Genomic DNA, 18,287 nt, shown 5'->3' on the forward strand with positions numbered 1-18,287 from the left:
TTCAAATGAAGGAAGCAGTCAGTGGGTGCAAAAATGCACACATCACTATGTTAGGTGTTGTAGTCATATAGAGCTAAGTGACACAGTCCCTACTGTAAAGAGTGCACATTCTAACAGCAGAGATAGGTTAAGTATCTGGAGAGTTGTGCTTTAAGTTGCAATAAGGTTATGCCATCTCAGTGGAGGTGACATGAGAGAGGATATTCATAAATTTGTAGCTACATCTGAGAAACATAAAAATAGGAGTGTATTACATGGTCTTTGAAGGATGGAACCAAGGTATCAGTGGGAGTTAGGATGGAAAGAATAAGTTAGAGGTAAAGGGTGGTCCATATAGAAGGTAAAGCAAAATAAAGCCATATGGTCAGAAAAGAGCAGGGAAAACAGAGAATAGTGAGTAAGGTATAGTTTTGCTTGAGTATACAATGAAGGCAGAGTGGACAATAAGGCTAAAATGGGACCAGATGAAGAAGGGAGGCTTTGAATGCCATTGCAAAATGCTTGTACTTTCTTGGTCTCAATGAAGCTACTGTTGAATTTTAAATAAGAATGTGTATCTATTTAGAGATTTTTTTTTTACATGCTCTCTCCTGGTTGGACATGTAAACTGTTGAGAACTCAAAAAAAAAAAAAAAAAAAAAGAGAGACAATCTCATATTTCAAAGTCTTCATTTCGGGGTGGGAGGAGAGGCAAATATAATTAATATAGTTACACATACTGCGGGGGCATCTTGCTCAGATAAGTAGGGGATCATGGAAAGTTGCTTCAGGGAAGTGGACCTCAAGCATGAGATAAGGGCTGTTGAGGGGGAAATAAATGTGAAGCACTGGCCCAGGAAGACCCTGCCACGGTTTGTGTGATTGCTAACACGGGTGCACTGGGAGGGGAGATTCTGGGGGGAAGATGGTAGAGAGTGGGAGACCTGTTAGGTGGCTGAAACAGCTGCATGGGAAAGAGAAAGGGAGGGTGAGCTGTTGAAATGACCGTGAAGATGAAGAGAGGGTGACCTATGGAAGAGACAGCATCTGCAGTTCTCCATTTGATGCTGGAAAGGGGGTTGAGGCAGGGAACTGCTGAAGTGGGAGAACTGGAGAACAGGAGCTGAATGGGTACTGCTGGAAGTCTGAGAGGCGAGGAGAGGGATGCTACCATTGGTAGGGATGCAGCAGTCAGGAGAAGCTGGTTTCATGGGAAATGTGTGGAATTTGATGTTGAGTCACTGCTAGAGAGCAGAATAAGCAAACCTCCATAAAACTGGGCAATGAGCAAAATTTCTTAGGCTATGATGCCATAATTTCTCTCTTTTCTCTCCTGAAAAAATCAAGGCCACAGGACTAGTGTCTAAATATTGCCTCAAGCACACTTTGAAGTATTGATGTCTAAGACAAAAAGGTCATGTGTATGAACTGTAAAGGGTAAAACCAGACATTGTTAAGAATTCTTAGACTCTTCCTTGGCTTGACTATGGACTCTTGACTCTACCTTGGAATTACTTAGGATGACTGCTTTGACACTCATCTTGGAACATACACATGTCCCTTTAGCAAGCTGGTTCCTTAGGAAGGGACCAACAGAGGTGTGGTTTTGTCAAAATACCTACTTTTCATTTCTCCTCCCTTTCTTTTAGTAGATAAATTTGGTGGTTATTGGACTATATATATACATATTTTTTTTTTAAATGACCCCAAATGCTATTGGGAAGAATCATGGTGGTCTCTTCTCTTTGCCTCCTTATTACTTCCCTTCCAGCTCCATTTCTGTCTCCACTGTAATTGCAGCACTGGGTGAGATGCGCTTGGGGAGGAATTAGCTGAACTTGGTGGTTTGGCAACAGAAGGGTAGAGAGGAAATAACATGGAACAAGAGGTCTGTGTGAAACATGTAGCCTTGTGGCACTCTGCCCAACCAAGGCAGCTTCCTCTATAATCTCCAGCCCTCCGAGGACTTTTAAGGCATGGAGTATGAGAGGGGGATAAGTCCCTATGCTGCATTTGCCCCAGATATAATTCTCCAGCTACAAAGGGGCACTGTAAACACATACAAATGCACACACAACACTCCATACCCCAAGATCCTGGGGGAATTTCAAGACCCCATACACGTATCAGAAAACAGTACACTCAAAGTAAAGAGAAATCTTGATTTGAGCAATCTGATAGTTCAGTGGGGAAAAGAATGAGGGTAGTAGGAGGAAGTTATGAATGGGAATATAACACAGCTCTACTCTACTGAAGCAGTTCTTTTGAAATGTGGTTTTTCATTTGTGACTCAAGCCTCCCAAACTCAAAATATACCACTCAGTAGGACTCTGCAGTCAGCACGTTTGGCCAGTGTATAGTATAGAGAAGACTAAATGAAAGTGTATGGTTTTGAAGTACTGAATGCCAATTAATCAAGTAGGGAGGTCAGTTATGGAAAGTGATGTACAGTATAGGTAACTTCAGAACAGCCCTATTGAGGGCCACCTGGATGACTCAATTGGTTAAGCATCTACCTTCAGCTCAGGTCATGATCTCAGGGTCCAGGGATTGAACCCTGCATCAGGCTCCATGCTCAGCAGGGAGTCTTCTTGTCCCTCTCCCTCTTGCTCCGTGCCCTCTCTTTCTCTCTCAAATAAATAAATAAAATCTTAAAAAAGAACAGCCCTATTGAGCAGCATAGGTAGCATCAGTGCATGAACTAGAACATATTTTTCAGTTCCACTTGTCTAATTCCACATTCTATGTTGGAATCACTATCACATTCCCTAGTGAAGGGGAAAGTGGTATCAGCTCCGACATTCTCAGAGATGGGGAACTCACTACCTCCTCAGGCAGCCTATTTTATTTTTTATTGAGCTACAACTCTCAGAAGCTTCTCCTATTTTGCCAAATCTGCTTCATCAATGCTTTCTCTGCATCTGCAGCCACAAAAAGCCTAAATCTTCATATCTATTCACATGCTTCAGGTCTGTGAGCATGTGCTTTCTCACACTGTGTATGTGTCCTGGCTAACTAACACTCTTCAGAGAGGACATCCACTTAAATCCTGCAGTGCAGTGAGGGGTGCCTGCATGGCTGAGTCAGTTGAGCCTCTGACTCTTGGTTTAAGCTCTAGTTGTGATCTTGAGTTCATGAGATCAAGCCCCGAGTCAAGCCCCACATCAGGCTCTGCTCTCAGCATGGAGCTTGTTTGGGATTCTCTCCCTCGCCTTCTGCCCCTCCTCCTGCTCTCTCTCAAATAAAAACAAATACATAAAATCCTTTTTAAAAAAGGTACTATGACCCCAAGGCTCAGGAGCAGTGAAGGGCATGGTAATCTATTGCCTGGCTAACCTGTTTGAGTGTTCCCAAATGAGCATTTGGATAATGATGACCACTTCCCTGGATGGGGAAAGAACAGAACAGTAGGGGTCCAGAGGTCAGAAGAAGTCTGGACTATCATGGCACTGGGTCTTGTAGGCTAGTGTGGGGTGCTGGAAGCTGGTGCTCGGAAGCAGATTAATATATAAACGGAGTAGCCTGCTCATCTAGATCGATAATGTCTCCTCTCAGTACCGTGGTAAATGATGCCACGAACAGTGCCTGTTTCTCTCCATCTCACTAGACCCTGTGCTCATTAATTAAGGTTGGATATGGATCTATGGATCTTATGGAAGGAGAAAAGTGCCTAGCACTTATGTCCAGTGATCTTAGGAAATCTGTACAAAATATAAAGTAATAAAGTGCCACAAGTTAAAACTTTTTAGGCTGTATTTGAGGTCAGGTATATCCTAGACCAGAGAGCAGCAAACCTTTTCTGTAAAGGAATAAAGGATAAGTATTTATGGTCAAAGTATTTGACTCTATGGACCATACAGTATCTATCACAGCTGCTCAATTCTGCTGTTTCCGAGTAAAAGCAACCACAGAAAACACCTAAGTGTGGGACACCTGGGTGGCTCAGCAGTTGAGCATGTGCCTTTGGCCAAGGGCGTGATCCTAGAGTCCCGGGATCGAGTCCCACATCGGGCTTCTTGCATGGAGCCTGCTTCTCCCTCTACCTATGTCTCTGCCTCTCTCTCTCTCTCTCTCTCTCTCTGTGTGTGTGTCTCTCATGAAAAAATTAATAAAATCTTAAAAAAAGAGAAAATATGTAAATGAATGGATGCAACTGTGTTCCAGTAAAGTAAGTTTGTTTGTTTGTTGTTTGTTTATTACTAACAGGCAGTGGGCCAGATTTGGCCACACACCCTCCTTTGCCAATCCCTGCCCCAGAGGGTGGACAGCTAACATACTGGAGGACAGAGCTTGGCAGCTTATAGCAAGGGCCCTGTTCTGTCCTGTTTAACATTCCTGTGTATGATTCAGTTGAAGGCAGAGGGCACACATGGTAAATGCATGGATTTCAGAAATTTAGAATGTTCTCTAATATATTTTGCAATATGATTAGGATGCAGAAAGGCATAGCCAGGTGGCTAAGAGCATTGCCTCTATAGTTAAATAGATTTACATTTCTGTTTGGAACAATTCTTGGTAACTTATGTAACTTGTATTTAGCCTCCCTGAGTTTTATTTTCCTCATCTGTAAAATGGGCACAATTTTTCTTGTCTCAGGGGTTACTGTGAAGATGAAACTAGATGCCACATGTGAAGTATTTAATACAAAGTCTGACACGTAGTAGGCCCTCGGTGAAAGGTAGTCTGAAAAGCCTCCCTAAACCAAAACCAAACTGAAGAAAGTCACCTGCTTTGCAGGAGAACCCACATAAGCTGATTCATCACACAGAAGCAGAATCCCTGATGACGGCTCCATGTTGTATCTAGAGTATCATTATCAACCTGTAGATTGTGACTTTGGATGAAACAGTACAGAGAGGTGATTCCCTCTCTACTGAGGTGTCTAAAGAAAGTTATAGAAGGAGACATATGAATGAAAGGTAAACTGGATCCAGTCCTTCAGATAAGCAAAGAAATTAGAGGAAAAGATAGAGGCTTCTAAACAAGGAGTTAGAATATTCTGGTAGACCATGGGTTGTTATCTGGAAGATTTCTGAGCTGGCTCTGTAACCACTTTCTGTTATCTCTGGTGTTAGGTAAGATTCCTATTGCAGAGGACAGGAGGGGTAGTGATGCTATTACACCTCTCTTCTGCTCTTCAGGGGTTTTGCTGTTAACAAGAATCCCATATCAGCATCAGCCCTTCACAGCCTATCACCATGCTCCACGAGAAGATATTTCAGATCATGAACTGGGTCTTTCTTAGCTTTGTCCCTCCAGCCTCGCAGAGTGTAGGAGATTTTTTTTTTTTTAAGATTTTATTTATTTATTTGAGAAAAAGAGAGAGATCGTGTAAACATGAGCAAGGGTGGGCAAGGCAGAGGGACAAGCTGACTCCCGCTGAGCAGGGAACCCGACAGAGGACAGACGACATGGGGCTGGATCCCAGGACCCAGAGATCCTGATCTGAGCTGAAGGCAGAGGCTTAGCCGACTGAGCCACCCAGGTGTCCCAGAAGATTTTTTTTTTTAAGTATGAGTGTTGTGAATAAGAGGAGACACAGTTCATTTAAATGCATGTATTAATACTGAGAACTAGAGAACCTTTAGATCCTCTTAACCACTTCCTTTTATCTTTCCTTCCCTTAACCTGTAGCATAGAGACAAGCATAAATCTTTCTGCATATGCCTCCAGAGGGCTAAAGGAAAGCTATGCTAATAGAGACTCAGAAAAGCCTTGCATCTTCCACTAAGTGAAACTAGCATAGGACTGGCAAACATTCTGGTTTCTGGTTTAAAGGACTAACCTTGAAACAAAACAAAACAAAACAAAACAAAACAAAAAAGGACTAACCTTACCATTGCTATTTTTTTTTTTTTTTAGGATTTTATTTATTTATTCATGAGAGAGAGAGAGAGAGAGAGAGACAGGGAGAGAGGGAGAAGCAGGCTCCATGCAGGGAGCCTGACGTGGGACTCGATCCTGGGTCTCCAGGATCAGGCCCTGGGCTGAAGGTGACGCTAAACCACTGAGCCACCTGGGCTGCCCAATGCTATTTCTATTACCTTAGGCAAGTTCATCCCTTTGAGCCTTGGGTTTTTCTCTGTAATATGAGGATGATGCTCTCTGCATCTCAGGGCTATCATAAGGATTCATGGCTTTAATACATGTAGTAGCCAATGTTGTTGCCTGCCCAATAACCAAGTACCCCCTCCCTCTCTCCGTTCTAAACAGATCTAGCTTTATTTATGTATCAACTGTCCTCTGAGAAGTCACGTGATTCAGGGAAGGTGGATTTCCAGCCCCAAGAGATGAATGATTGGTTAAGCTCTCTTCCTTGTCAGTTAATGCTTCAGGCATAAGTGTAAGCTAGTTCAAGCTCATTAGCTAACATGTAATAGGATTTACTATGAGCCAGATGCTGTCATAAGCTCTTTATATACATTAATTCAGTTAACCTCCTACAAGGTAAATATCATTAACTTCATTTCACAAATGAGGAAACTGAAGACCAGAGAGGTTAAGTAACAGGTCCGTGGAAACACAGCTAATACGTGGGAGAGCTGTGTTCAAACCCAGGAGCCTGGCCCCAAAGCCCATGCTCCTAACCATTAAGCAAAACTGCTTTTCACTTAAGTGAGAGTCTGTTAAGGAACTTCAGGGAAAAATTTTCTTCATCGATTAAAAAGAAAAAAAAAGGGGGGGAGGGGGGAAGAAAGGGCTCTGCATTGCTAGGTCTACATGTGAGACCTGGTGTAGCTCTAGCCACCTCACTACCATGAAAGAAAGTAACGTGAAATGCACAGGATTGCAAAGGAAAAAAAAAATTGTCAGAACCTGATTTTTAAAAATGGCATTTAGCTCTTGAGTCAAAACAACTCTGGAGCTTAATGTAGATTTGCATGTGTATGCATGTGTTTTTGTGTGATATTGGGACTATTTGTTATCTTAGTTATGTGACACATACAATTTTATAAATATAAAATCAAAATATGATAGCTTTTTTTTTTTATCTTCCCTCATTTTTAAATAGAAATTAAATCATCATTGTAATTCCTGGGGTTCACAAGGTTTGAATTCCAACTGTGTAGGTAAATTTTATCCTCGATGACTTGAGCTTTCTGGTTTGGCTCTTTCTGGCTTAGGTACCTCTGAGTTTCATATTTTGTCCTCTTACCCAAGGTCCAAACCTTGATCCAAAGATCTTGAAAGGCATCCACAAAAAGATTAGAAATGGTTGCAGGAGGCTGAAAGAGTTTCCTAGCCCAGGGCAATGTCAGTGGGCATCAGTGCCTTTTCCAAAATAAATGAAGCAGGAAGTGAGGAATCTTTGGCATCAGCCAGCGCACGAAGTGGTGTTATTTTGGGCAGCAGGTCATCTAGGTGCACCTGAAGTCATATCTTGTAGGCGTTCGCCTGTTATTTTCAGCATGCCAGGCCGGCTCTGGGGGCTGCTTCTGCACACCCTTCTGACATCTTTATCTGCCTGAACATGTAGTTCGGAAGGCAGAGAAACTTGGGGAGAGGGCATTCAACACGTGGTTTTGTGCCTCATTCTGTTTGGTCTCATTCCTCCCCTCATCTCCCTCCTCTCTGTCTTGTTCTTTCCCTGCAGTCCTCTCTGTTAGTCCCTGTCAGCTCCCAAGCTCAGGCTCTGTCCTCTCTCTTCTTGCTCTCTGCTATTCTTTTGTGGCTGATTTAATGGAATAATATTCTGGGGTGGGGGGGGTGGTTTCTATAAAAATGCCTTGGGGCGCCTCAAGGAATACCTTTCCCAACTCCTTGTTTTGATTATTCCGAGTAGGCACACACAGCTGGCCCTTTTCTGTTCAAGTAAAACCACAATCCACTCGGCAAATCACTGCTTTTTATTTTGCTGGCTGGAGGGAGAAAGGATCAGATAGGCAAGATGAGGATGTGGAGGGGGGATGGGAAGATAATGACAGATTTGATGATAATTAATATTTTCTGTGTCTGAATAGTGAAAGTCTCGTCCAAGCCCCCCAGCCAAGCTCAAGTTAAACTCTTGGTGTGTGGGTTTAAGTGCTCTGCAGCCTGGCATGCTGGGGCTGGTCGAGAGGGAGTGATGCTGTAGATGTGGAATTTTGTGGTTCTCTTTTATTATGATTACTGAGTAAACCATGCATATCTAAAAAGGAAACTTTAAGTCAACTTCTCTCAAGGTGAATTAATGTATTTGGTCTGAGTTACCTTGCCCATAATTTAAATTACCAGAAGGTTTATATATTAATTATTAAAGGCTTCGGAGTTCCTCGATCACTCATTTTCATTTTTATATCAAACCTCAATTATCTGTGCATCATGTTTGTGCCTATTTTTTAAAGTAATGAGACATCAGCAGTTGGATGGGCTGGTAATGATTTTCAGATTCATTAAACTGGCATTCAGCTTCTTTCAGTGTTCAGGACTGGAAATGTCTCTTTTGGGACTCCTAGGCTTTGTTCCAATATATCTTTCAACAAACCAAATAATCATTTCTTTTAAATCAGTAATAGAAATTAATACACAAAATAAGGTTTTCTTGTAAGATGATTTGTTAGAAATTCTCAGTGCTTTGTTTTATATGACTATGTCTTAATAGAGTGTATCTGAACGCTGTTAGGTTCACTTTCTGTGAGATTTTAACAGTGTTCTTAAAAATAAGACTGGGTGGGCTCATGGAAGCCAAGAGAGGGTATTTTTATGAGGGTATTTTAAGTGGTGAGCATGGCCAGTCTCATTCTACAAATATTTGGTAAAACTGATGTTGGCAAGGAATTGTTATACTCACTGTTTCATTTTATGTTTACAATGACATTGAGGGGTAAAAATTGTTTTTTTCTTTTTAAAACAGAAAAAGTAAGGCATGCAGAGAATAAATTACTTGTTCCGATCACAGAGATAGTAATTAGCAGAGCCAGGACCCAAAACTGAATCTTGAATTAAATAAACCAAAGATCTGAATAGAGGGGTGAACACTTCAAATTTACTTTGCTGTTTTCGTGTTTGGCAACAGACAAGATGACTGGAGACTTCTCCTTCTTCTCCTCTGATCAGAAATGTATTAGAAATGGGGGCAGATCAAGGAAGTTTAATAAAAAAAAAAAAAAATGGATGCACAGATGTAATAGAGACAGACATCCAATATAGTCCTGCTCAGGTTCCCTGACTCTTGAGCAGTGTTTCTCCATTAACTTCCAGAAGAAAGCTTCCTGCTAGTTACCTGCCCCATTTTTCTTTTAGCTTTCAAATTCCTCACTTTTTCTTAAGAATGCACTTGGTTATTTTTCTACAAATATGGGATGTTGCATTGTTGGGAGAGGGAAAGTGTTACAAGCAGTTTGGAAAGTGTCAGTGGACTTGACCTGTGAGTCTTTCTTGCCAGGGCCTGCCAGGCCTCTGGAAGGTGAGCCCATGGTGCTCCAGGGCTCACCGAGAGACAGTACTGGGGCCTTTCTGTATCAGAGAGAACAGGGCCCTTTGAAGACATCGGGTCCAAAGTGCTCCATGGAATCACATGCTTCAAAAGGTGTTCAGTGCTCCAAGTAAATGAAGAAGTATCAGACCACATGAGGTCAAATAGGACTTCTACGAATGCCCTTCTGGAATGCTGGTAGACTAACGTGCATTGTAAATGTCCAAAAAAAGTGTTTTTTTCCCAAAGTTCTTTGATCGTAAGAACTCTTTTCTCACAGTGCCTTTCTGCATATAAATAACCCACTCACTGTGCATAACTTAGTTCTTTCTCAAACAATCTTTTTTTGTTCTTCAAGGTTTTATTTATTTATTCATGAGAGACACAGAGAGAGAGGTGGAGACATAGGCAGAGGGAGTAGAGGAGCCTGATATGCGACTCAATCCCAGAACCCTGAGATCACAACCTGAGGTGAAGGCAGATGCTCAGCCACTAAGCCACCCAGGTGCCCTTCTCACAACAATCTTTGAAGGCACTCATTAACTATTTTTCACCTGGAACTCAGAGGTTGATCTCAAAAAAAAAAAAAAAAAAAAGAGAGAGAGAGGTTGATCTCTTGTCCAAGAACTTACAGTCCTAATGGTCCTGGTAGGATACTAACTCAAGTCTTTCTGACTCCAAAGCCCATGATCTTCCCTTATGCAATCCTTCCTTGTACTTTCTCCATAGAGACTTCTCTGGCATTCCACATACATCTAACTATGTACTCTAGTCCACTTATATCAATTTGTAGTACACATTTTTGAGAAAGTTTTCCAGCCCATCATAGTCTTGCTTGAGTAGGGGTCTGACTCTCAAAGGTGGACAGTCTAACCTCAAGAGACACGGTCTTACCCCCTAGCTCATGCTGCTAAAGATATGTTGGCTTCCATGGTGTTTCTTTAAAAATTGCCAAGCAAATAAATACTCTAGTTTCAGGATCTTTGCATTTGCTTTTCTCTTTGCCTAGAATGTTGTTCCCCATATATCATATGAAATACTCCCTCATTTTCTTCAGATCTCAGTTTAAATGTCACCTTCCTAGAACCTTGACCACCCTATGGAAAACAGTAATTTTCCCTGTCATATCAGTCTTTAGCTTTCCCCTGCTTTATTTTTCTCTATACCACATATTTCCACCACATATTATATATTTGCTTGTTTCTTGCTTGTGTCAATAAACCAAATGCTGAACTCCGTAAGACCTGGGACTTGATTTGGTTCACTGCTATATCCCTGGTTTCTAGACCAGGAGCTTGAGTGGTTTAGTTGTATGCATTATAGTCAGCTATTAATACAAACAGTGGTTTAAACACTTGTTTATGAAAAAATTCAGGGCTGACATCCAGTGATGGCTCACCAAGGCCATCAGGAGTTCAGCCTCCTTTCCTCTTCCCACTCGTCCTTCCCTTGAGGACCACAGTATTCATGCTGTCACCTCATGGTTACAAGATGATGCCAAACCTCTTGGCATCATTTCTGCGCATCAAATAAGAAGAAAAGGGAAGGAAAATGAGGCTAGGAGGTTTTTCCTGGTGAGGCTTTGCCTTTTGATTTCAGAGAGATAGTCTTCCTATATCTCACTGTCTACAGCAATGTCCCAACACTAAGTAGAGAAATCAAGTAGTTTAGCTCTTTTGAGATTTCTGTATGAGGATGACAAAGGAAAAGAAGGTTGTAAATGGCTCTTGGTTGGCTAGTTCAACAGAATTTATCACAAATGGCGCCAAAAGAACCTGCTACATATCCTATAGTTTAACTCTACTTGTTCTCATTTGTTTTCTCTTTCCACTTTGAATGTAGTGCATTTGAGGAGGGGCCATGACTAATGCTGCTTCTATGGCCTTCAGAACATGCTGAACAAATAGCCTCCATCTATATGTGGATGCCATTATGGATTTTAATTTGGTCTGAGAATCTAATTTTTCACAAAAGAAGTCTTAGCTCTAACCCATATTAATTGCCATATTTTCTGACTCCAGAAGCATTCTTTGTACAACTACATGTCTTAATGGTTCCATAACTCCTCTATAAGCACTTGCTGATTGGGCTGGGCCTTAACTTTCTTGATAAACCCTTAACATAGGCTGTCTTCATAGTCAGGGCTCAGTGAACCCTTAAGTGAATCCACATGTCATTGAATGCCACACCTTGGAATTCTGTGTCAGAGGTCAGTTATTTACTAATTTATTGCTAATATTTCATTTGGCTGCATATTTTCTAGAACTCAAGTAGAAGTAATGTGTATAGTTTCCCTATAAATACTACTGGATGCTTACAATTCTCTAAAAAGAACAAGATTATAAACTTTGCTGAGAGCTATTAAAATGCTTGTTTTAAGTTGTAATCTGCAAATGTTGTGATAGTACATTTCAGATATGAGCACAAAGGAGAGGGGAAGTGGAAACGAATAGGTAAGTTGAGAAAAGACACAAGAAATACCTGAGCTCCTGCCAGGTCAAAGGGCATTGTGATTTTTTCTGGGAAATGCCTCTAATATCTGAACAATTTTGTCTGGGTGCTGATAATTTCAGAGAGGAACTGTTCAGAACTGTTGGTGTTGCTTTACTATTCTAAGTGCTATGGGCATGATAATATGTGTCAGTACAAATCTTATTTTGGTGGAGGATGCTAAGTTAATATTGGCCAGAAAAATCACTGGGCTTTCATAATGACTATTTAAAATATTTAATAGCTATGATATATGAAAATATTTAATGACTATTAAAAATTTTCAATGAAAAGTCAACTCTTAAAGCATAACTCAAATGCATTTTGTGTGTTGTCCCCCCATTTTAAGGTATGATAAATTTTTAGAGGAAAAAACTTCTTAGGTGGCAGTGTGGGAATAGATTAAGAGAACCGAGTCCCTAGTGATAGGACTTTATCTTCTAATAGTATAATAATGGAAATTAGCATTTTGATTTTTAACAGAAAGTTTATAACAAAAACGGCAAAAGAAGAGAGAGAATGGATGTGTGAGTGAACACATCCAAAGTTCAGCCAAAAGTGATAAAACTGGTTTTTAAAAAATGTTTTATTCAGACTAGTGATGTAGCTCCTTCACTTTGTAAAGAAATTAATAATATATTATCTATAACCGCAGATACTGCTATCTATGAAAAACTGAGAGAGCAAAGTTTATATATTATGTTTAGTTCTCTCTGGAATCTGTAGTGAGATTGCAGTACAAAGTAGGAATGAGCTCCAGAGGTCAGCAAATATTGTAGGAGGAAAGGAATGGCTGGTATAGCAAATAGAAGAAGAACTATAAGAAGTTCTATACTACTCACTGTTTACTTTTGGGGTGATATGCTTATTTTTAGAAAGACCAAACCCAATCGGTCCTGTGATCCTAGTCCCTACTAACTGAAACACAGAATCAGCTTTTTTTTTTTTTTTTAAGTTTATTTATTTTTTTAGTAATCTCTACACCCAGTGTGGGCTCGAACTCCCGATCCCAAGATCAAGGGTTGCATCCTCTTCCAGCTGAACCAGCCAGGTGCCCCTGAAATCAGTCTTTTAAAGGATCCTGCGGGTCTGTATTCCATCTCTTTTTTCCTCTGCCAACCTTGGACTCTTCCCCAGTGTCCCCTTCTTTCTATATTTTCTCTTCCCACCTCAGTGTGATTGGGGGCCCTCTTAGGAATAACTCTAGGCAGAGGAAATCATTTTGAGCCAAATTGCACTTTTGAAACTCCCAAACAGACTTCATTATCATGCAGGAGTAAATTCACCTTTGTAAGGGCAGCTTGCTGCAGGAAAGGGAGGAATCATTTCACTGTTACCGCATCTATTCTCCAGCCACTGGTGTGTGTGCCTAATATTCTGAGTTTGGAAAATAAGCAGTGTAAGGTGATTTTGCAAAAATATCCAGTTTGTTATGAGGGGGCTACATTTATGGGTGCTTGTGTCTGTGTGTGAGTAGGTTTTGTTTTTTTTCTTTTCCAACTCCAAGCATTTATGGAAAATTCTATCCTGTGTCACTCACCCATGTTCAAGGTGAATCTAAGACTGAAAAGAAGCTGAAAATAGCTGATTGAAACTTTAGCAGGTCTGGGGGCCCAGTGATGGGAAGCACTCCACACCTGCATTTCTTCCCCTTGGCTGTCTCCACCTGTATGCCCCACAGGCATCTCAAACTCAACACATCATCTTCCCCCTACCTAACGCTTCCCCAACAAACCTGCTTCTCTTCTGTAGGCCTTTATTTATGAGGATGGCCTCATTATCGTCCCAATTATCCAGGTTTCACAAATCAGTCATCTCTGACTCCTTATTTTCCCCCAAATATAACCAGGTTGTCAAATTCTGTCAAGTCGATCTTTGCCACATTTCTCAAACCTAACCCCTTCCATTTCTGCTGTCATGATGTTACTGTGGGTCTTTATTATCTCTTACCTCAATGATTATGGTGGTTTCCAATGCATTTCAATGTAGTGTTTGGGATCCTGGATTCTCCAGACTTGCTTAAGTTCAGGTTCAGCTACTTACCAACTCTTCAGAATGTCTCTTATCTTCTCTTCCCTTTGGTTTCTTTATCTCTAAAATGGAGATGATGATAGTTTGCACTTCATAGGATTATGAGGATTAGTTGAGACCACTTATCTTAAGTGTCTGATACAGGCCTAAATAAATATTGAGTACTATGAGGTTATTAGATCTTCCTGCTTCCAGTGTCCACCAGTCCTCAAATTCATCCAATTTAACACTATAGGATTGTCTTCTTAAAATCTCACTGTGATCAATTCATCTCTCTCCTCAGAATTCCACTAGAGATGCCCCCTTATCTCCTTAGGCTTCACAAACTAGATCACAGAAAATCTCAAGTAACAGAGTTGTGCTAAGGTCTCTGAGAAGCCACAGGATAAACCTGCCCTATCTACCTGAAGTCTCAATTTTGACCCATGTTAAATTGTTTGGATTTTTAAATATTATTATTATTTTTTTAAATATTATTTTTTTTATTAAAAATCAATCCATGTAAATGAAATATAGTAGGAAACATAATTACATAATTTTAAGGATAAAACAAGATATTCCAAATAAATGTAGTGTTTAAAGCAAGTGGCCTTACCCCGACAGTCTTAGGGATATTCCACTGGCAAAGTATGAGAAGCAGGAACATACAGCTTCATACTCTGGCTTACAGGACCTTTGCAATATGATCCCACCCTGTTTTTCTAACCTGTCCATTCTTAGGTTCTCTTCATATAATCCAAAATCTCATCAAATCAGACATATCACTGATTGCCATACTTGTACCATCATTCTACTGCCAATGAATGTTCTCACATGGTTTCTTCCTCCTGAACTGCTCTAAACCATCTAATCACTGCCCCTTTCATGTATGCTGTATTTACTTTCTTTTGCTCTAAATTCATCTATATCTTAAAGCCCAAGACTTAGTGATGAATTGATTGAGCTGATGAAGTAAAGAGAAGTGTTAAAGATGACTTCAAATTCTCTTCCATGGAGTACTCTACACAGCTGTCTTAAGCCCTGTTAGGGATAAATGAAACAGATCTTGTTTGTCATCAATGATATCAGAAATTCAGGAGGAATAAGATTTTGCGAAGGAAAAGTCTCTGAATGGTTCCAGGGCTGAGAGGCTTGGCTGTGTTTGATTGTAAAACATTGCAGATCAGGAGGGGGTTTGGGGTGAGGCCATGCTGGAGCACCTCTGAAGATATCATTTGAGTTACATAGGCTAGACCTATATATAAGTCAGGGAAACTCACTCGCAAAATAGGGATCATAGGTACAGACCTTAGGTTATTTGAGAAGTTAACTGGGAGGAGAAGCTTTCTGTAATTGTTTGACTGAATACAGAGACAACAGCAGTTTAGTTGAAAAAACTCTAGGTTGACCAAGTTCTAGACCAAATCTGACCTCTGCAAATTTTGTGAACTTGGTAATTTGACTTTCTGTTATAATTCTATCATCCAACAAAATAGAAAAAATATTGGGGATATATGAATCAAATGAGGCAAAAATTTATATGTAAAAACACTTTGTAAATTTCAATGGAGTTTCCTTATCTGTGAAATGGAGATAATAATATGTCTCCACATTGGGTTAATGTGAGGATTAAAATGAGAAAGCAATACAAATCTCTTCCACGGTGTTGAAAATAGGATGCCAAAGGGAAGAAGTATTAGCCATCATCATCATCATCAACATCATCATCAATTATCATCTATGAAGATGGACAATATTTATTATGGTAGCATTTTGATTATGGTTTGGTGGCTATTTTATGGCTATTTTATGATTTAGGGTTTTAAAGGGATAGCATCATGATTCCCTTTACTTCTTGGCAAAATCTTTATTTCAGAAGTTGGGTCCTTAATTATTAGAGATTTGGGCAATTATCTTTCATTTGCATAGTGCTTTGTTTGTTTCCAAGTGCTTTCATAAATATTTATCTCATTATCTCCTGAAAACAAAACTTGGGAGTTGGACAGACTGAAGCTGGGGGCATGGGTTTTTGTCCATGGTCACGAAATAGATTTATGGTAAATACCCTGGACCCCTCTTGCTGCAATGTCAGAGACCTCCCACAGCTCTGGCTATGCCTCTGCTTATCCATGTTTACCACTTTAGGGAAGCTTCTGGAGGACAGGTACTAATAGAATGGAGATACCTTCTAATTCTCCAAAAACCAAGAAAGCATTCAGCACATAGTAAGATTTGATCACTACTTCTCACATTCACTTTTTTAAAAACGTGAAAATATCTTTCCTGTTTTTTCTTGATGATCCTGAATATGACAAGAAGATGTAATTTGTTCAAAAGCTTTCTGCAGCATCAGTGTAGGAGCTCCAAAAAGGGAGTTAAAACTTTTGCAATTGCAGGATTTACAACAGAATATTAAGAGTGATTATCTCTGGGTGGTGGGATTAGATGTAATTTTCCTTTTTTTTTTTTTTGCTTATCCTTACTTGCTACCTGTTTCTTCCTCCCCACTAAATTTTATGTAAAAATAGCGATTATATTAGGTTGGCAACAGTGCCACACTTTGGGACTGATATATGTCTCCCCAACTTGCTACCTGGGTAACCTTGGAAAACCTCCTTCACCTCCCTGTTTCTTAATTTCCTTTGTATGAAATAAGATTAATAATAATAATACACAACTCACAGGGTTGTGGAGGGATTAAAAAATAGTATAATGTAAGGATCCTGGCATATGATTGATCAACTAATATATGTCTACTATCATCTGTACCTCTTTTTCTCTTCTTCGAACTTCTAATAGTTTCAGGCTAGGGACGCCTGAGTAGCTCAGTGGTTGAGAGTCTGCTTTCAGCTCAGGGTATGATCCTGGGGCCCTGGGATCGAGTCCTGCATCAAGCTCCCTGCCCTTTGCCTATGTCTCTGCCTCTCACCCTGTGTCTCTCATGGATAAATAAAATCTTTAAAAAAATTGTTTCAGGCTAGAAAAAAAATTAAGTGGTAACTAAATTCTGTGTAGAATTAAATATATTCATTTGCCAAAACAACCAAGTGAAAACTGAGGGTGACAAGTTATCCCAAGTCTTAACTCTTTCCCACACACTGTTTGGTGATAGGCTCTTGCAAAATGTTGTGATTAAATGCCACATGACAATGAGCAAGGAAGCCTGGCCAGAGGATCATGTAAGGGAGGTTGGGAAGCACTGTTTGTAAAGACATCCTTAAATGCGAGGAGATGGATGAGCGCAGCCTCTGCAGTGTGGAGTATCAGCCACGGCCCGGATTTCAGGCATCCCAGGGTCCCATGTCTGCTTGGGTTGGCCCTCGTTCAGATCACTTCGCCTAATAAGAACCTGCAGCCTCTATTTCGGAGCTTGGGCTTGGTTTAGGCAGCTCTCTAATTGGTTTATGTCATTCATTAGGAATTTCTGTTCTTTAAAGTTGGCGACTTGAAGCCAGATTGTGAGGAGAGATTTCATACCACCCATATCTGTTTTGTTATTCCCCAGGTTATAAACGAGGTGATTGGGGGGCTCCTCTGGCAGCATCCTTAGCTCCCAGTCTCCAGAGTTGGAGGCCTGGTCTGTTTGGCTGGGAGGATCTCACCTTGCACCTCCACCTTCCCTAACTGGGTGGGGCACAGGTGGCAACATGCCTACCAGGTCCAGCCACTCTTTTCTCTCCCACTGCACTTAACACTGAAGGTCTCTTGATCCGGGGTGTGGATAATTAAAGAGTTCTTCCACTCCTGGAAAGGGTTTGGCCCAGAAGGTGGGGAAAGATGTGTCAGGAAAGGGAGCAAGGAAACATCAAGAATGACTTTGCTGCACCACAGACTCCTCAAACTCAGTAGGCCCAGGAATAGAACTCTCTCCCCACCAGACCCACTGGGACTGCTCTAGTCAAGGGCACCACTGGCTTCTCCCTTACTAGGGACAGAAACTTCAGGACCGTTGGATCATTTCAAGACGCATACAATGAACAATTTTTTCAGAGATATTTCTAACTGGAACTCAAGGTTCTGTTACCTTTAGCCCTGATGTCTCCCTCAGTCTCCTTTTTATTCTTCTTGGCACCACCCTGCTCTGGTTTGGGATTTCTCCACACTTGGCCTCCTAACTGGTCTCCCTGTCTTTACAACCTCCAAATTCATCCTTCCCCTCAAGTTCTGACCATTTAATCTATAAATCAAAGTCATGGTCAAGTCCCTATCTCTCCCCTTATTGAAAGCTTTCCTTAGCCCTCAGGTGTTCAGAGGTTAATGTCTTATAGGAGAAACTCCTTGGTTGAGTTTTCATCATCTTCTGTTATCTGACTCCAATCTATTTGTCAACCCCTTGACTTCTTCTCTTATGCATACTAAGTTTAAGTCTGGTACTGGTGCATTCAAAAGCTTCTGGACGCGCTTTATGATTTCT

At 40.7% G+C, this 18,287-nt stretch overlaps 1 protein-coding gene and 1 long non-coding RNA gene across 14 annotated transcripts in view; one reads left to right on the top strand and one right to left on the bottom strand.

Moving 5' to 3' along the window:
* The window catches only part of TPRG1 (tumor protein p63 regulated 1), a 136,951-nt gene that overhangs the window by 89,503 nt on the left and 29,161 nt on the right, over nt 1-18,287 (top strand). The window lies entirely within an intron of this gene.
* LOC144302584 (uncharacterized) overlaps nt 1-18,287 on the bottom strand; it is a 69,983-nt gene that overhangs the window by 27,998 nt on the left and 23,698 nt on the right. For all 11 annotated transcript variants that reach the window (XR_013369518.1, XR_013369513.1, XR_013369516.1 and 8 more), the window contains exon 2: nt 13,814-13,956. This is a non-coding gene — a long non-coding RNA (uncharacterized LOC144302584). The remainder of the gene's footprint in view (nt 1-13,813; nt 13,957-18,287) is intronic.

The sequence above is a fragment of the Canis aureus genome, chromosome 31, assembly GCF_053574225.1.
Source record: "Canis aureus isolate CA01 chromosome 31, VMU_Caureus_v.1.0, whole genome shotgun sequence".
In the NCBI taxonomy this organism is placed as follows: Eukaryota; Metazoa; Chordata; class Mammalia; order Carnivora; family Canidae; genus Canis; species Canis aureus.